This window comes from Momordica charantia, assembly GCF_013281855.1.
Source record: "Momordica charantia cultivar OHB3-1 chromosome 2 unlocalized genomic scaffold, Mcharantia_2.0 BLBB01000002.1, whole genome shotgun sequence".
In the NCBI taxonomy this organism is placed as follows: domain Eukaryota; kingdom Viridiplantae; phylum Streptophyta; class Magnoliopsida; order Cucurbitales; family Cucurbitaceae; genus Momordica; species Momordica charantia.
In genome coordinates, this window is record NW_028275160.1 from 18,728,315 (window position 1) to 18,748,766 (window position 20,452).

At 41.8% G+C, this 20,452-nt stretch overlaps 1 non-coding gene and 3 pseudogenes across 1 annotated transcript; all 4 read right to left on the bottom strand.

The window, feature by feature from the left end:
- Positions 1-797: 797 nt before the first annotated feature.
- On the bottom strand, positions 798-904 carry LOC148212969 (small nucleolar RNA R71). Its single transcript, XR_015789506.1, has one exon. It is a non-coding gene; the product is annotated as a small nucleolar RNA R71 (small nucleolar RNA).
- A 14,590-nt stretch (positions 905-15,494) lies between these two features.
- LOC148212970 (5.8S ribosomal RNA) lies at positions 15,495-15,645 on the bottom strand (annotated as a pseudogene).
- A 277-nt stretch (positions 15,646-15,922) lies between these two features.
- LOC148212971 (5.8S ribosomal RNA) lies at positions 15,923-16,079 on the bottom strand (annotated as a pseudogene).
- A 2,812-nt stretch (positions 16,080-18,891) lies between these two features.
- LOC148212972 (5.8S ribosomal RNA) lies at positions 18,892-19,047 on the bottom strand (annotated as a pseudogene).
- Between the last annotated feature and the right edge of the window lie 1,405 nt (positions 19,048-20,452).

Genomic DNA, 20,452 nt, shown 5'->3' on the forward strand with positions numbered 1-20,452 from the left:
TTAGGATCGATACTTTGATACTCCATCCATTTTATATTACTCTGACAGGTGTGCGCTTGCATCTATAGAATTGTTACCACGCTTAGTGCGTGCGTTCAGCATAACGCCAGTCAAGTTTTTGGCGCCGTTGCCGGGGACTTTAGTTTTAAAATTATTTTCAAATTCTTCTAGTTTTCATTTTTGTGAATTGTTGTTGGGTGTAATTTCCATCCACCGTTTTTGTTCTATTTTTTTGGTCGTTTATCTCACAAGGGTATGTTAAAATGCATGAGCACAAGATCTTTTCTTCTACCCCTTGACCCTGAGATTGAGCGGACCCTTCGAAAAACTCGAAAGGAGCAAAGACTTCGAAAACAACTAGAAAAGCAAAAAGAGAGAGAAGGTGAAATCAGTCCTGAAAGTGAGGTAGAGAGTAATATGAGGCAATGCAAGGGATCGTGCAAGAATATGCCGCCACGGCTTTTCAGAACTTTGATTCAGGTATAGTTAACCCTATTCCAGCCCACGCAAACTTTGAGCTTAAACCAATGATGTTCCAAATGTTGCAGATAATTGGACATTTTGGAGGGCAGGAACATGAGGATCCACATGATCATCTGAAATCATTCATTCAAATTGCAAATGCATTTCGATTACCTGGTATAACAGACGATGCTCTTAGACTAACACTTTTTCCATTTTCTTTGAAGGACAAAGCTAGAGCATGGCTCAATGCATTTCCACCGGGATCCATCACCACATGGGGGTCGTTAGTGGAGAAGTTCTTAACAAAATTCTTCCCACCTACTCGCCACGCTGATATCAGAGAGGAGATCATCTCCTTTAGACAGTATGATCATGAACTTGTTCACGAGGCGTGGGAAAGATTTAAAGAACTAATCAGGAAATGTCCGAACCATGGCTTGCCGGCATGCATCCAGATAGAACATTTCTTTAGAGGTTTAGATCATCCTACTAAGATGATGCTTAACAATGCTGCCAACGGAGCCTTTACAAAGAAGACATTCAACGAGATAGTTGACATCCTAAATGACTTAGCTTCACACAACGAACTATGTTGTTCGCAAAGATCTAGGGCAGCACCAAAGAAGCAAGATCCAGCTGGAGTTTTGGCTCTGGACATTGCGACCTCGATGCAAAAAGAGATGGTTACAATGAACCAGAGGCTAAAAGAGATGGCATTGGGAATAAAAAATCCATTAGCCACGCCGATACAACCTGTGCAGTCGGATTATTGCACTCCTGCCCCTGTTTGCCAAGTCAACGATCTCATTTGTTCATTTTGCAGTGAAAACCATATCTATGATAATTGTCCACATAACCCTACTTCCGTTTTTTATGTAGGACATGGGAGCAATAGGAACTTTAACCCATATTCGAACACCTACAACCCAGGTTGGAGACACCACCCTAATTTCTCATGGGGAGGTCAAGGAGGTTCGAGCGGTTTTAATCAAGGGCAGAGCCAGCAGAACAAGCAGCCCTATGTTCTACCTACACAACAATACATCCCGCCACCGCAACAGCAGTACAATCAGAGAACACATACTCCACCAGTTCAAAATAACAACTCAAATCTTGAGAATATGATGAAGGAGTACATGGCCCGAACCGACGCAGTGATACAATCCCATGTGGCATCAATGAGGAATTTCGAGACCCAATTGGGACAGCTCGCCAATGAATTGAAGAATAGACCACAAGGTTCTTTTCCAGGCCATACTGAATTACCAAGACGAGAAGGGAAAGAACAGTGCAAAGCTGTCACCCTTAGGAGTGGACTGGCATATGATGGACCAACAATGCCAACAACAGATGTACAGATTCCGTCCACTGAACCAATTGTAAAGATACCAGAAAATCCAACAACACCAGAAAAAGAAAATACTAGAAAAAGTAATGAGGACACCCCGAGTGTTCCTCCACAGGTACAACCTTCTTTTACCCCTACGCCCCCGTTTCCACAAAGATTAGTTAAGAAAAATAATGATTCCCAGTTTAGAAAATTTTTAGATATTTTAAAACAATTGCATATAAATATACCATTAGTGGATGCTCTAGAACAGATGCCAAATTATGCTAAGTTTTTGAAATATATAGTTTATAGGAAGAAAAAGATAGGAGAGCATGAACTGGTAACCATGACAAAATGTAGTAGTGAAGCTGTAGGCAGCCCGCTACCCATGAAGTGTAACGATCCTGGTAGTTTTACCATTCCATGTTCCATAGGAGGAAAAAACTTAGGTAGGGCATTATGTGATCTAGGCGCTAGCATTAATCTTATGCCATTATCAGTTATCAAATCTTTAGGCATAGGAGAAGCTAGACCTACTACGGTTACCCTCCAACTAGCAGATAGATCTATCATAAGACCTGAGGGAAAGATAGAAGATGGTTTAGTCCAGGTGGACAAATTCATTTTCCCTGCGGACTTTATCATTCTAGATTGCGAGGCGGACTTAGACGTTCCCATTATTTTAGGAAGACCATTTCTAGCCACTGGGGATACAGTTTTTAATGTGAGGAAGGGAGAAATTATAATGAGGGTAAATAATGAAGAAGTTAAATTTAACGTTATAAACGCCATGAAATTACCAGGAGACTTTGAAGAGTGCTCTGTTATAAATAGCTTGGATCCTGTTATGTTTGATGAGTTTTATGACTTGTTAGTTACAGAGATTGAAGAAGAGCTTGATAAAATAGCAGAAGGACCGGGAGATGTGACTAATCCTGTTGAAAAAATACAAAAAGAAGAATGCAAGTCGTTACTTCCGTCCATAGTGGAACCACCCACTTTGGAGCAGAAGCCATTGCCGTCGCATTTGAAATATGCGTATCTAGGGGATAACGACACTGTACCAGTTATTATAACTTCCAATTTATCACCTACTAATGAATATTCTTTATTGCAGATTTTGGAGAAGCACAAAAAGGCCATTGGATGCACGATAGCAGATATCCGAGGGATAAGCCCGACCTTTTGCATGCACAAAATCTTATTGGAAGAAGATGCTAAGAACTTTATCGAGAGTCAAAGGCAATTTTCTTATGAGAATGCTAAGTTGTTTAAGGAAAAAACTAAACAGTGGCATGATAGGCGTCTTCAGCCGAACAATCTTCAAGAAGGTGATCTGGTTCTGTTATTCAATTATAGGTTGAAACTTTTTCCTGGGAAACTTAAGTCTAGATGGTCTGGTCCCTTTAAAATTTTTAAAGTCTACCCATATGGGGCAGTCGATCTAGGTGACTTTAAGGGAAGTATTTTTAAAGTAAATGGGCAGAGACTTAAGCCGTATTTTGGAGAACCAGTGGATAGAGGAAAAACCTCTATTCAACTTTCAGGTCAATAAATGTTCGCAAAAAATGTTTTTCCTTTTTATCCGTTTTTGAAAGAACAAAAGTAAAGGAAGGAAGTCTTTGTATCTTGTATTTTCTTTTTGTTTAATTATAAAAAGTTTTTCTTATTAAGAGAATGTTTTTGAAAACGTTGAAAAACAAAATGAAAGAAAGAAAGAAAAAAAAAACGTTGAAAAAAAATTTTACGCAGGTGCCTGGCGCCTGCCCTGTTTTTCCAGCAGTTCGAATTTCGTTTTCCTTCGTGATTTGGGTTTCAATTACGAATTTTATGGGTTTTATTTCGGGTCAAACATTAATCCTTTCTGATTTAAGTTTCAAATCTCTCCTTAAACTAAAAAATACTTCAATTCTTGTTTCCCTAATCCTATTTGGAATTCAATCTTATTTTTTCCTTTTAGGTTTAGGAAACCTAGTTGAACTTAAATCTCAATCCCTTTCCATTTAGGATTTAGTTTGGGGAAAGCTTTAAATAGACCCATTGCCTAAGCTTTACAATTCCACCAAAACCCACACAACTCTCTTATTCCCCTTGTTTTTTCGGCAAAACCCACTCCCTTCATCACCCTTGTTTTCGATTTTCAGCCACTACCAAAAAGAAGAAGAAATTTCCAGCATTTGCTTACATCTATGGCTTCTTCTTCTCAACATACTTCACTTTCTACCTCTTCTACTCAAGCTCCAAATGCCACAAAGCGTTCCCTTTCCACCATTAGAGAACTTCCAACACCACATGGTTTCAGATTCTAGGCTAGCTATGTTAGGGGAGGAAACCCGCTTCAAACATTTGAATGTCCTCCATCCCAAGCTCCTAGACAACATCCTATAATGGCTCCACATGGTTATGTAAATTTTCAGCAACTACCCACCCTTAATATACCTCGAAACAGTGAGTTTAGGGCTGAAAATCCTCAACAACTTCCTCCAATGATCAATCCGGGTATGTACCAACCGTTTATGTTTAACCCGGTTCCTTCCTATCATTTTCCCTTGTCCCAAATGCAAATTCCAGCTAGTGTTCATCCTTATGGAATGCCAAACCCATCTACTCTATTTCCTAGCCTTCCACCTTATTATGGAATGGGTCATTGGGTACCTCCAACCAATTATGGGATGATTTCACCTAGGGTTCCCCCACCACCTCAACTTCCATTCCTAGAAAGAGGACCTCAAGCACCCCAATTGAACCCTAACATATTGAGTACCTTCAACATGGGACACCTAAAACCCTTAGAGCCTGCTAGGATGCAAACCCCAACCAATATGCCAATGGATGCAGGAGTTGAGCATGGAGAAGAGCAAGAGAAGAGCCATAGCCAGAGGCTAGAGCCCGGGGTTTCGATAGGGCAAAAAAGGAAGGGCAAGGAGGTGATGACAGACCCAGAAATTGAGGAAGATGGGAGTAGTAGGCATCTGACGCCTAAGGATTCGTCTATGGAGAACAGGGATGAGGAGCAGTTTTATTCATCTCCATTGATTATTACACCGGGAGATGGTAATGATGATTTTCTACTGGTTTCCCGAGGCAATTGTTCAAATACGCAGGAAACAGAGGATACCGACAACGAAGTGGTGAGAACAGATACTCAGGAACCTTCCCCATTCGATACACCTACAGAAGGAGCATTTTGTAGTCACCAAGAGTTGCCTACTGGGCAACTGGATCTACTCCGTTGGCAACGGATGAGTATGTCACACCGATGGCCACTCTACCAGGGGTAAGGGATGCCTACACTATTCCTTGTAATGCAGTTAACCCGCTTGGGTGTGATACAGGTAGATCCAAGGTTGGGGAGAATAGTACTCAAGAACCTACCAGCGAAGAAGATCCTGAGGATACGCAGACGATAAGGGAAATGTTCCAATACAAGAGGCGGGAGAAAAAGAGTTCAAAACGTCGTGCAGTTCAGACTAAGAAGCCGACAGTGCCCATGAATGAACCTAAAACGAGAGCTGCGAAAGCTAAAGCAGCTGAGGCTAAGAAGAAGGTAGTGGCACCTGGGCCAGTTGATACAATCGAACTGGACTTGTCTAAGGGCGAGGAGGTCGAGACGCAATGGAACGCGGCGAATTTAGCCACTCGAACTTCATTAATGAAATCCCGTAAGATTATGACAGAATTTGGATTCGACCTCACTCTACGAGATGTGCCTGATGATTGGAGGGAGACCGCTAGAGATAAAGAATGGAGACCACTCATTCAGCCCATACAATGTGAGGCTTTGGAGTTAGTCAGAGAGTTCTACGCTGCAGTCCATCCTCAGTCCCATATAGCCATAGTGCGTGGGAAGGAAATACGGTTTGATGCCACTCGGATCAACTACACCTTCAACATTGAGAATATCAGAGATGCTGTGGGCAATAAGATGTTAGTGACTCCGACTCTAGAACAGCTTGATGAGGCTCTAGAATGTGTTGGGAAGCCCTCTGCCACTTGGGATTTGACTACTCATGGCAAGGTACAACTAAAACCCGAGGATGTTTCCCTAGCTGCTGCAGGATGGTTATACATAGTCAAAAACAGAATTCTGCCAACGGAGCATGATGAGCATGTCACTCAGGATAGGGCACTATTGGTTTATGCCATGCTAAAGGGCATAGATGTGAATTATGGAGAATTGATCAATACCAGTATCCATGAATGTGCCCACCGGACACGTGGTAAGCTTTATCACCCACGTTTGGTCACTTCTTTATGCTTGCGACAAGGTGTCCGGCTCCCTGAGGATCAAATTAAGAGAGATGCCCCAATTGTGGAAGAGAAGAATATTCGACGTATTATCGCACATGCGTTACAAAGAAGGGAAGGTACTGGGATGTCTCCTACATCGGAGATCCGTCGTTTCCGATAGGAGAACCAACAGCTGAGAGATCAGGTTCGAGAAGTCGTGCAACATATCTACAACTTGAGGGCTTCATTGGATTTTGCAATTTTACCTTCATGGCCTCCAACGCTAGCTGCTATCCTTGGTCATCCATCTTCTAGTACCGACACTAATCCTAGTCCACAACCTCCGACTTCATGAAGGGGAGGTTCCTTCTTTGCTATTTTTTGTGTATTACTCTTTTGGTTAATGACGTAGTTTGCATATTCTAGCATTACTACGCATGTTTTTGTATTGATTATGTTTCGAGCTCAGTTGAAGCATGTATAAATTAGTATCGTTTATCTTTTGATCACTTCAAGTATGTCTTCACTTAGCCTTAGTTTAGCTTTTCACATGCCTACTTTGAAGCATCTGTGCTGTGCATGTGATTTCATGTCGATGATGATTCTAAGAGATTGCTGAGTTTTCTGTTCTATGCCTGACTAAGCTTTGAGCTATTTCCTTTGTTTATGTGATAAACCCATTTTCTTTTATGTCTTTTTGATCTTTACAGACTTTAAACTTTTTCTTTACCCCTATATAGGAAGTCCTTGTCCTTTTTACTATTAAACATTTTTCATCCGATGCAAAAGTCTTTTCCCAGTGAGGACACTGTCTCTCTTAAGTTTGGGGGGACAATCGTTGTGTCAGTCGTTGTTTTAGAAAGATAAAGTGTTATTTATATTTGAAAACTCCTGCTATTTTCTTTTGAAAAAGAGTCAGTTGGAAAAACAAATGCTATTACAGAAAGAAAGTGTTGAAAAACACTTAGCTTAAAAAAAAAAAAATTTGCAAAAGAGTAAAAAAAGTCTTGTTGAGAGAAAATAAGAGTGAGGAAAAGACTTGTGTTAGAAAGAAAAGAGTGGTAAAAACAATGAGAGTTAAAGAAAATGTATTTATGATTTCCGAGTCCTACTGTAGACGCCCATTTAGTTTTAGGTTGGGTGTGATTACGCTTGTTTACATGCGTAAAAAGAAGGTTTTAGATGTTGTTTTTACTATGTTTTAGCTTTGTTTCGGACTTTTCTCGGTCATTTGAGTTCCAATTCATGCAAAATTCATATATGATGGTTTGTGGTAGGCTTATATTGTATTTATGACATTTTAGGACCATTTGGGACTGGAAATTAATCAAAAGAAGCAAAAAGTCGGAAATACCTACATGGGAGGCGCCAGGCGCCTGGGAAGGCTGCAGAAAACAGTTTTTCTTCCAACTTTGCCCTTAATGAAACGCGTATTCCAATGCGTTTTGGTGGTTCCAACCGATGAATACGTGTAGAAGAAGTATTCCACTATCAGTTTGAGCACGATTTAGTCAGTCAAAGATGTTGGAAATGGGTGATTCACCATCGTTTTAGGACCTACCTAACCAATTCTGCACAGCTATAAATTCCAGCAACTTCTCCACCAAATTCATCAAGCCTTGCTTCCTTCTCTTGATCATTTTTAGTGTTTCTTTGTTGCTTTCTAAGTACTTTTGAGTTGCTTTCATTAGTTGCTTTTGGTTTTTAAATCTCGAGCACTTTACATTCCTTTATTGAGCTTTGTTTTGTTTCCATTTGTACTTAGTTATTTTCTACTTATTCAAATATATAAAAATCCAGCACTTTGCTTATCTTCCCTTTGCCTTTACTTTATTTTTAGTTAAGAGAGTTGTGTTTTTGGAGGAAAGAGCACGTGACACTCCCCCTTGCTTGAAAGAGAAGGGCGAAGCTCTCAATCTCGATAAAAACTCTCCGTTAGTTAACTTTTGTTGTTCACACATGCATTCCAATTTCAACCATTTTACTTGCTGTATTTTCTTCAATATGTCTTTCTAAATTCCCGTCTCTAGCCCGGTTATGGATAGTTAGCCTTTTATTTCTAGTTACTAAGAAGTAGTGTTTTTGCTTTCCATTCATTGCTCAACATGTTTTCCCAAAAAGTTAGGATTTAGAGAAGGCCACTGTAAGTCTTAACAAGTCAATACTGAAAAGGTTGCTTATTTGCATTGTTGAGTGGTTAAACCGAGGAGAGGAGCGCCTTAGACATAAGGGTTCCGCTTAAGTAGCCTAGACATAGGACCTTAACCCGAGGTTGCGACTATTTCCATCCTAAAACTAAGATATCTCTCATAATAGACATATTAGGGAATGTCTTAGGACTTTGTACTTGCTTAGACATAAGTCAAGTGAGAAGCGTAGTCGCTGGTTTCTAAAGTAAAATGCATATTGTCCTTAGCATGTCCTTGATTCTTTGTTGGCTAACTTGAAGTAATTCGGGCTAGGTTTTACCATTATAAGACCAAATCCCAAATCCAAAACCATTATTTGTGACCACTTCCCATTTTACGAAAATCACTCATTTCAACGTTCACTATTCATTAAAACTTTAGAGTTTGGAAATTATTTAGAAGTCCTTCAGGATCGATACTTGGATACTCCATCCATTTTATATTACTCTGACAGGTGTGCACTTGCATCTATAGAATTGTTACCACGCTTAGTGTGTGCGTTCAGCATAATGCCAGTCAGTAGACTTCCACGCCTAGGCCTCAGCTCGGGCCTCTTTGAGCTCCTTTTCGAAGGAGGCAGCAGTCTCCAAAGCGGCGGAGGAGGCTTCCCGCTCCTTTAAGGTGAGAAGATCGCGCCCGTCTAGCTCGGCCTTCGCCATGATAGCAGTTTGGCAAGCCGCAGCGTGAGCTTAAGGGCAAAAGCAAGAGAACGAGGTGTTAGTCCAAAGAGAATTATGCAAAGACAAAGAAAGTCTAGTCTGGTGTTACCTTGACAGTATAGTCCAACAGTCGTTGGATGGCCGACCTAGGAGTGCTGACGAACTTAGAAGCCATCCTCCAGCAACGATGGATGCAAGAGCCCGACACCTCCATGGCTCTCTCCTTCACCCCAGCACTCGAAGGTTCTACCTTGAACCTCATTTCGATGTCCGAGCAGCCGCCTATCTTTGCCGTCGGATCATCGATCGTTCTCCAAAGGGTCTGACCCGTGGACAGCTCGAACCTCATTCCCCACGTCCTCGGAAGAATTGGCCTTGTGCTTCTTCTTCTTTGACTTCTTGGAGAAGGCCTTCCTCCGAACATCCCTAAGGAGGGACACATCAAGGATCTCGTGATCTTGAGAGGCATCAGCCACTACAACAAAGTCGCCTTTTTATGACGGGCATTGCCCGACATTAACAAGTAACCATGTCGGTCAGTGACCGACATCTATTCGAGTGTCCTTGTTTCTTTTTCATGACGGACAGTTTTAATGTCCGGCATTGCCCGTCATGTAAATCTTCTTTTCCATAAATCTTCTTTTCCATGACGGGCATGCCCGTCATGGAAGGATAACAATGACAGGCGGTGACCGACATCTTTACGAGTGTCCTTGTTTTCTTTAATTTTGCATGGCGGTTTTTACCCGTCATTATATGTGCGACATTGTTTATACGTCATCGTTTGTGCGTCATTGTTTGTACGTCATCATTTGAGTGTCATTGTTCGTACGTCATTGTTTATGCAAAGATGTGCACAACAGTTGGGTCGGACCTGGGCCAGGCTCACCTCGGCCCTCACACTTGGCATTTGTCGGCGTTGGTGGCGGCCATCTCGGCCTTCCGAGCTGGGCATGATTCATGAGTCATCTTGGAGCACCAATAGGGGTCTTCCACGTGTCCAGAGTATTCCCTTCCCCAAACAGTCATCATTTGAGCGTCATTGTTTGTACGTCATTGTATCTACGTCTCGTATGTGCGTCGTGGAATGACTATATTTCATGACAGACATTGACCGTCATTATTTCGTAAATAATTTAATTAAAAAAATAGTTGGTTGTCGAGACGTGGCTAGCCAACTATATTTCCTTCATATCTATGATAATATTTCAATATTGCAATTAAAATTAGCTAATTAATATGCAACTAAAACTCTTAACACATTCATATCAAATGCAATATCTGTTCTAAATCTTAACTCAAAAACTAGCCTTAGACTCAAAACACATTATCCATGTCGGGCCTGGCCCGCCATTAAAACAAAACTTACAATGGCGGGCTAGGCCCGACATGGATACTTTAAAAAATAATAATAATAAAATTGGCGAATTTTTTACCTTGTCGGACATGGTTTCCTCCGTGTTTTTTTTGTCCTACATCATTTCCTCCGTGTTTCTTTTGTCCGACATTAAAACCAAGATTTGTTGTAGTGAGCCACCGTCGTCCCTTGGGAAGTGGTCGCCCCACGATCTACATCGACTACCTCGACCTCGGTGGAAAGGTCGATCATGTTGGGTGTGTTACCCTAAACTCGTAGTTTGTATTTATGTAAAAACAAATGTATATTCAATAAAGTTTTATTCGATAAATTTGTTGTTGAATTAGCATTGCATTGTCCAAAAATCCAATAAACTAAACATCTAAGGTTATTTTCATGTAACCAGGACAGTATATATACTAGGTATATATTTGATATACCCCTGATATATGAGTGTATAATGTCCCGTGAATAACCTAAAGGGTCTATAGTATATGGATAAGGCTGGGTACCTTATCCAGGCAACACTATGGATACAACCCACTTTGTAAATGTTACAGACGACGCGATCCAGGTTGTTCGTGTGGAGACATGCGAGTAGAGATATCCTATACAATGAGTTTGTATAAGATCGTACTGCGAAATAGACAATCTTTAGATGTAACGTCGTTGACTAACAGATTGCTATTTCATAAGATGACCAAACAACTCATTCTCAATCCTGAATGAGTTACGGACTCCTGCCCTTGAGGGCTCGTCATTTGATCTGTATGGGTGAGAGTGGCCTGAGTAGTCGACTCAATATTCCTACCATTTTGGGGACGAGACCGAGTGGGGAGCTGGGAACATAACTTGACAAGATGAAATTCACTCCTCCCCAACTTTAGGGGAGTAGATGAGTGTTCTCTTAAATGCTGACTCCGGGACTTGAACAAGGGGCCCCACCCTTTAATTGGCCCGAGAAGGACTTTCGGTTATTGGTCGGACCATAACCGGGTTGTTCATTAGAGGAGCAGTGGTATTTAAGGAGTAAGATGTAACTCGGTGGTAAAACGGTAATTTGACCCAACTTGAGTTACGAGCACTCATGAAGGATTGACTTGTCATTAATGGTCGTATATCCGTGGACATGAAAACATTCTGCAGTGAGAAGAGTGCAACTGCGGGTCTTTAGTGGAGTGACCCGTAGTTAACGAATGTTGATTAACTCAGCCAAAGAGTTTGACCGATTAATCTCGTGAAGAAGAGTTCTTCAATGGTAAAAACATTTTTCCCTGTATTTCACTTCTTGACACCTTTGCTTTTGTTTTCACGAAAATCATGAACGAAGATCAGCTTCCGTTCCGGGATTTACATCCCATCAGATCAGAGCAGGACTTGGCGCCTCATTCAATTTGGAAGCCTGCCCCTGGCTAGGACGTTTGCGCCTTATGTCCTTGGAGAATCCGCAAACCATCGCTGCACGAGAATCAAACCACGTTAATTGACTGAAAATTCTAAAGAGCCTCGGACCAAGGTTCGAGAACGACCTACCGAGCTCCGAATTGGGTCTGTGAGCCTCAGGAGAACGAGCAACAGGTTCTAGTCGATCAGACCTGAACTGAAAGAAGCTTGTCGGTCAAGAAGTTGCTAATTTTCCTGTTGCTCTTGAACTTGTCCTTGTAAAATTTTAATATGTCAAAAGTCGACTGGGAGAGCTGATGGACAGGCTTGACAGGAACTAAAAAACAAAGATGTCATGGGTTAGAGCACGAAGAGGAATAATGAAAAGCAAGTAAAGTTTGTACTCCTTACCTAAGTTTTCAAACCTACAAGGAACGTTGTGGGAGGGTTGGTCAGACTCGTCCTTGGCTAACCACGCTCCGGACGTGAATAACCACTTTCCAACCCACTTCTTTATGGAGGTTGGACATTTGCGGATGCCTTCAGCGCTTTTCCTAGCACACATGTAATACTGACCTGGATTCCTATAAATTCTTTTAACTTCGAAGCACGCTAGGAACTGGTCGGCCCTAAGGAGTTCTAACTCTTCTACCTCACTACATCTTAGCCAATACAGTACGGCTAAGCTGGAACTACTCCCCATCCATTGTGGGCCACCTAAGCACGAGCTAGCCTAGTTCGGGCTAGGAACTGTTGCGCTAGAGGATGAACGGGTAGGCGGAAGCCATACTCAAACATCATCAAGTACAAAGTCACGCACCCTTCCAGAGGATTTTTTGCTCGCTCCCCTTCCTCAGGGAGCCTAAGGACGATATTGTCCGGAATACTATACCTTCTACAGAAGGAGCCGAGATAGCTTTCGGGCATTTGGGAAGGGAACTCCAAGCCCTGGCCCGACCTGGATATGTCACTATCATCCCCGTTCTCATCAAGACACCTAAAGTTATCTATTTCCTTTTATAGTTCGGAATCTAACCTAGTGGCAAATTCCTCAACAGAGTCAGCCTTCTCGAATTAAAGACTCCGACTCCGATCTACAGTATCAAACAAACTTGAACTAGAGGAACTCGAGGAAGTGGAAGAAATAGACATGACTTCGAAAAGTAAAATTACGAAGAAAATACGAAAGTAAGAGATTTACCTAAAGTATGTTCCGAACTGCTTAGGTTGGACTCCAAGATTTCAGAAAGCGTAAAAAACGGGAATGAAGACTTGGGGGTATTTATAGTATCCCAAAATTCAATCTTGATCGTACACGTGTCCAAAAAAGGAACGATCTATATTAGAGGAAGTCCGAATGTCAGAGGTACTCGAGTGCCTACCAAACGACGGTTCCGTTTTTGAGACTTCCCAACGATAACATTCATTATTTGAATTTTGGAAGTCATCACGTCGATTGTTTCCTAAGGAAAATAACTTCTCTACCAAATCGAGATCGAACCTGGCAGAGAGGGGCTAATGTTTAGGGGGAAAACCGGACAGCCACGTGGAGGACGATGATTCGCTATTAGGGAAATGGCCCTAAGTATATTTTATGCAGCTTTACCTCAAAACCTTCCTCAGTGGATTATTTAGGCATTTTCTCCAAGAAACGAGTTATCATTTCAGGAGTAAATGTCCGAGTTCGATCTGCTCGAACCCGACATGTCCGATCTCAAATCCGACCAAGGTAACCGTCTGTCGTAACCTCTATCGGAACCTAAACCTATAAATAGAGGGCTTCATTTCACCGTCAGGTATCAAATTTCTCCTCGAAGTTCATATGGAGTCCGAGCTGTTTACTAACTTGAGTGTCGATGATTTTGCCCTCTCGTGCAAGTCTTCCTTTAAAGTTTCAGGTCGGAGCGAGGATAGAGTTCGAGCTTGACTTCAGTTCGACGTTGTGCATGATGTATCAATATACATACATGCGCAGCGTAAGCGAGCATAGATCGAAATAACAATCTAGATGCATAATACAACCTATGATTAAACATGCATGATCATACATTATGATGCTTAGAGAAAAATACACACCTTTGTAGCTTTTCAAAATTCTTCAAATAGCTCCAATGAGGACCACCAGGAGATCTTTCTAGCTATTCTCAAGGCTTGGAATAGAATGGTGGGACTCTTTTTAGAGAAGGAAAAATTTAGAGAAATGTGGCGCTAAAAGGAGTTATATAAGCTTTTTGAAAAAAAAAACATCAAATGGCCAAACGTTCCAAGACCTGTTAATGTTTGAACAAAGGCCTTCTTAAATAGGCAAATTACATGCAGCTCTTGCATGTCAAAGTTTACCAAAAGCTTACAACACATATTCCACTCATGCATGGCATGACTAAGTGTCAAAATGCATGTCTAAGTTCACCAAAAGCTTACAACACACATTCCACTCATGCATGGCATGACTATGTGTCAAAATGCATGTTTAAGTTCACCAAAAGCTTACAACACACATTTCACTCATGCATGCATGACTAAGCGCCAAAAAGTGGATTTTTTAGATTATTTAAATGTTCCACTCAACGAGTTAGTGGAATTTTCCACCAACTTGGTTAAAAACATTATTTTAATCTTCTTAGTCAACCTTTGACTTTCTCTGGTCCAAGTCAACTATTTGACTTTTTCCAAAATCCGACTGTTTGAAGAAATCCATGCCCCCGATTATGAATCCACATTCATAATTTTAATATTTAAATCCTATTTAAATATTTTGACCAAATTTCTCAAATTGATATCATATATCAATTACTTAATCATATATCATATGATTAACCTAATTCGTACGATTCGAATTATTCCTTTAAATTATTCGAAGTTTATTCCTATATGAGCTAGCAAGAGGACCTTATGGACCTACAGATCATGAGCTCCAACAATCCGAGATTAACCAGTTAAACTCTTTAACCTTGTTAACCAACATTCGTTAACAACCGGGTCACTCCACTAAAGCCCGTAGCTGCACTCTCCTCACTGTAGATATATTATGTCCATTTGATATAACCATGATCGGTAAGTCGACCCTTCACAGGTTGTTCGTAATTACAGCTGGGTCAAAATACCACTTCACCCCTGTAATTACCTCTTGTTCCTTAAGTCCCAATGATCCTCTAATGAACAATGATTTGTAGTCCAACTATCAAATCAAAAATCCTCTCAAACCTTTTGATGAGGGTGGCGCCTATTGTTCAAGGCCTGGATTCAGCCCTTAAGAGAACAACCTCTCTACTATCCCAAAATTGGGTAGAAGTGAATTCCTTCTTGCACCCTATGTCCCTAGCTATCTACCATGTCTTACCCCATGCAGATCTAAGGATAATCCCGAGTAAACAGAAGTTCATAGTTAGCTCAGGATTAAGATTGAGTTACCTAGGCCATCAAAGTCGAGATAGTCAGTTTCAAACAGTAAACGGTGTTGTAAAGTAAAAGTGACTATCTCATGGTCCGGTCTTATGCAAACTCTTTGCACGGGACTCCCCCACTCGCATGTCTTCACATGAACGAATTAGGATCACATTGTTTGTACTAGCTACAAAGTGGGCCGCATCCATAGTGTCCCCAGAATAAGGCGCCCAACCTTATTCCTATATTATAGACCATTTAGACTGTTAACTCAAACTTGATCCATATTTATGTCTCTACATAAAGTTTGAGTCTCAGGTAACAGTCTAGGATCCTTAGTTTATTTGATTTAGATCTAGTAAGAACATTTTATTGGATCAATAACTACTTATTGATTTAAACCTTCAATAACAACTTTATTGAATGATAAAAGTATATGTGGCATTTTCAAACTATGAGTTTTAGGACATAAAACCCAACAGTGCAAATCTTTGCATAAACAGCATACGTGCCCTCGGCTCAATGGCTCTGGGCGCAACTTGGGTTAAAATACTTGATGGTTTGTGGGATCATGCAATTCTTACCAAGTATTGCATTTGACTACGTTCTTCATCTATGCGAGAGTCGAAATATCTGTTGTTGAGAGTCGTTAATAATACATACTATTGAGCAGAAATTCGAGAAGGACACGCGTAAGATTTCTCATGAATTTGTAATTTCTTGTGGTTGTGAGGGGGGCATAATGAATTCGATAGTGAGGAAGGTATTGTGAATAGATTCTACAAAGGTATTTTACTTTCTCAATTAATACAGTATTCTAAATATAAATTCAATGCCGATCTAATAGCCCCACTGCAAAATGAATCGTTCGTTCTATCACCCCTGCAACCAGAAACGTGGCGGTTGTGAGGGGGGCACCGATGAGTGACACCAAGGCATACGTGCCATTGGCTCGATGGCTCCAGGAGCAACTTGCATTAAAAAAACACGATGGTTCGCGGGATCCTGCAATTCTTAACAAGTATCGCATTTCTCTACGTTCTTCATTGAAGCGAGAGTCGAAATATCCGCTATTAAGAGCGTTGTGAATAATACATACTATTGAGGAGAAATTCGAGAACGACACGCATCAGATTTCTCACAAAGGATAACAAAGGTTTGTAATGCATTGTCGGCAACCCGTTCCATTGAAGTTAGTGAGATTTTTCAATCTGTATTCCTAAGTAGCTATTGTCGTAGTACTTAGAAGTTGGGTGGTCATTGTTGTGGCATCTAGAGAGAGCTTTGTAGAGCGTTTGTGAGACCAATTATATTTATCGCAATATCATAGTAGAACTCGTTGTTGCGGAAGACTGGACGTAGCCCATAGTTGGGGTGAACCAGTATAAATTTGCTTGTGTCATTTCTCTTCTTTCCCTATTTTTCTTATTATTGTGTGTGACTTAGTTTTCACTGACGAAATGTGGAAGGGGAAAATATTAAAGGTAAGTAAATTTTCCCAACAAGTAGTATCAGAGCGTAGGTTGTAGAGTCGTGGGAGACAAATATCAAGCACACCATTAATATGAAGGGGTTTTGAAGTTCAGTGGAGAGAATTTAAGTTTTTGGAAGATGCAAGTAAAGGATCTTCTTACGTGCAAGAAGATAAACAAGACTTTGGGGGAGAGACCAGCGGATATGACAAACAAGGCTTGGAATGAGATGGATGAGCAGGCCGTTGCAAACATCTGAATGGCATTATCGATGGGCGTATGCAATCTGGTGGCGAAAGAGACTACATCAAAGGAAATATTGCATGCCTTGCAAGATAGGTATGAGAAACCTTCTGCCAATACAAAAATACTTATATGGACGAAGTATTTTAATATCCACATGGAGTAGGGAACCTCGGTGAATTCTCACATTAATGTGCTCACCGATATCTTTAACAAATTATAAGGGATGGGTGCGAAGATTGAGGAAGAGGTGAAGGCTGCGAGGCTGTTGACATGTTTGCCTGACAGTTGGGAGAGGATGAAGACCCCGGTGTCGAATTTGCTAGGGGAAAATAACAAGAAGTTTTGAGCTATTTGTGATGTCGCGTTATCTAAGGAAGCCTAGAGAAAATTAGGGAAAATGTCTACATCTACTTGAAGGGCAGAAAACGGAGTTGAATCAGCTTTGGTAGCTCAGTTTAAGGGGAAGGGCAAGATAAAGTACAACGGGAAGTGGACATTGCAGCTTCGGTGCATGTATCTTCAGACAGAAGTTGGTTCACGTCCTTTACTGTAGGAAATCATGGCACGGTGAGGATGGGAAATGGGAGACTCTAAAAAATTAGAGGACCTAGGATGTTCGTCTAAGAACTGACAGTGGTACCGACTTATTTTTGCATGGTGTCGGGTATGTACCAAGTTTCATGATGAATTTGATATCAGCAGGGAAGCTGGTTAACGAAGGATACAGAAGTGAGTTTGCAGATAATAGATGGAAAGTCATGGGGGGATCCGAGGTATTGGTTGTTGGCCATAGAAAAGCTTCAGTGTATGTGTTGAGGTTTGGCGTTGCCAGAGGATCAGAGAGACAAGTTATGCACATGGCTGTAGATAGTTCAGGGGGAGACTTAAAAGAACTAGCAACATTGGTAATCAAGACAGATCAGAAGAGTCTGCCATAAGTTCAAGTACAACAGTTGGGAAGTACAAAAAAGGGAAAGAAGAATAGCTTAGGGAGTTGTTCAACATACTGTCAGTTTTGAGCCCCAATTGTCAGACGGATTAGCGAGCTGATGAAGTCGCGTAGGCAAAATAGTGCATTAAGAAAGACTACAGTTGGTGCTGAGGTCGATGGTGGTGTCTCTATAGTGGCAACAGACTTGGGTGGGAGTGCCAAGTCATCAGAGGGAAAATCTTTCTTCAGGAGTCATTGGGTGCGAGTGAAGAAGGAAGTGTCGGAGACCACTTAGTTCGAATGGGAGCACGTGGCTGTGTCTCTTACGTCTGGGAGACAAGACCACGTAGGATTGCTCAGTCTCGGGGCAATCACAGATGGAGCCTTGGTTGGTGCTAAGAGGAAGTTAGAAACTGTCGGTGCAGTGAGAGTTGAGTCTTGGTTGGTGCTAAAAGGATGTTGATTTGCTAAAATCTGTTAGTGCAATCAGAACTGAGTTATGAGGGACACTGTTGTTGCAGTGGGAGGCAAAATTGTTGTTTTGTCTCCAAGTGGGAAATTGTTGGGATTTAAGACAACACAATGGGGAAGAAATAATGAAAAGAAAAAAAGAGGTTAAGGATGCTGCTAGTTGTTGGGCATAAAAGGAAAGAAAAACAATAATAAACACAAGGCCCAACTATTAAGTTATTTATAAATTTCGGTTTGGCCGATGAAAACCATAGTGGAGCCGTATGGTGGAGGCAAAAAAATTAGAGTGGCGGCTAGTTTGTGTGGTTGCATAAATTGTAAGGTGGTGGCAGTGGTTTTTGTTGGCAGAGAAGAAAAGGAGAACAAAGGGTTGTAATGTGTTGTCGGCAAGCCATTATCTTGAGGTTAGTGAGGTTTTTCATTCGTATTCCTAAGTAGATAATGTCGTAGTACTTAGAATCTAGTTGGTCATTGTTGTAGCATTTAGAGAGAGCTTTGTAGAGCGTTTGCGAGACCCATTGTAGTTATCCCAATATCATAGTAGAACCCGTTGTTGCGGAAGACTGGACGTAGCCCATAGTCGAGGTAAACCAGTATAAATTTGGTTGTATCGTTTATGGGCTTTCCCTATTTTTCTTATTATTGTGTGTGACTTAATTTTCAATGACAAACTGTGGAAGGGGAAAATATTAAGGGTAAGTAAGTTTTCGCAACAATTCGTTCTATCACCTTCGCCACCAGCAACGTTGGGGTTTTGACGGGGGCACCGATGCGTGACACCAAGGCATACGTGCCCTTGGTCCGATGGTTCTGGGAGCAACTTTCGTTAAAAAACTCGATGGTTCGCGGGATCCAACAATTTTTACCAAGTATCGCATTTCGCTACGTTATTCATCGATGCGATAGTCGAAATATCCACTGTTGAGAGTCGTTGTTAATAATACATACTATTGAGGAGAATTTCAAGAAGGACACGCGTCAGAGTCTGAGAGTAACAGCGAGGCGTGGGACTATAAACGGTTACTGCCATACACTGCTCAGGTATTCGCCACCACTACTGTACGAAGGAGACGCCGAGGACTGCAGTCTAAAACCTACAGGAAATGGAGACACCCACCCACTGTTTATTGGGGATGTCTGCCCCTCTGTCAGAACCTTTTACAGCTCGACGCACCTTTGCCTCCACAACAGTCGTGCTTCCTTGTCGGCCATTTGCGCCTATAAAAGGGAAGGATTGACACTCACACCAAGTAACTGTTGTCACTTAAATCGTAAGGTATCTACTCCTATTTTATTCATTTTGATTACTGAATTAATGCGGGACACCGCACCAACATCGAGTTTTCTGGTTGTAGGCTCATTTGATCCTGGATGAACGTTCTAATTCGAGGAACACGTGGACCTCTCCGAAGTATGTTGTCAACCGTTGGCACCCTCTTTGGCGAGGACGTGTTCAAGACAAACGAAAATTTTTTATACGCACAAAGACGCTGAGAGGATGACTTCCGACAAAGAGTCATCCTAAGAACAATCCAACGACAAGGAGCATCGACGTGACAAACTCGTTTAAAAGGCAGCCCCAACCCTCCTGCTCCACGTAAGGTTATAGGGGTAAAATACATCGCCAACCATCTTTGCTCCATTGGCCAGCTCAAAAGACGAAAGGTAGGAAACCCCACCGTAGAAACTTAAAGTTCAGAGCGAAGTTCAGGCAATGAACGCCAAAATGTCTGCTCAAATCAAGAGGTGGATCGATGTGATCTTGACCAATTGAGCCCGGAGAGACCCAAACCTCGCAAATGAGAACGGGGACACGGGCGAAACCATAAAAGGGGAACCCTGGGCCGCGCAGCAGAAAGGCCTCACCGATGAGGACCCCTTTGTCGCGCTGGGACTTCCTAAGAGCTCGAAAGACCTCTGACACAAGATCAACGCCAAGTGAAATCGGCGTGGGTTGATTGGCTCAAAAGTTGAATCCCAGACCAGCACCGAGACGTCTAGCCATCCCAGCGGGTCCCATACTGGGGTAGGCCAATAAGAGCTGGAATGCATGGAGGATGAAATCTTCGACCAAGTGCAAACCAAACTCAGGGCGAGGGGTAGAGGATACACAAGCCACTACGAACCTTTGAAAATAGCACAAGAGCCATTCACTACCAACGTGCTAGCCGTGGAGCTCCCAAAGGGCTTCAAGGGGTCGTGCATTGACAAGTATGACAAATCGATAGACCTCGTAGATCGTGCCACTTCTTATCACGACGCTATGAGACAAAATTGGTATAGCGACGCCGAGCAGTGCCGGGGCTTCTTTGGAATGCTCGTAGACCCTGCTAGG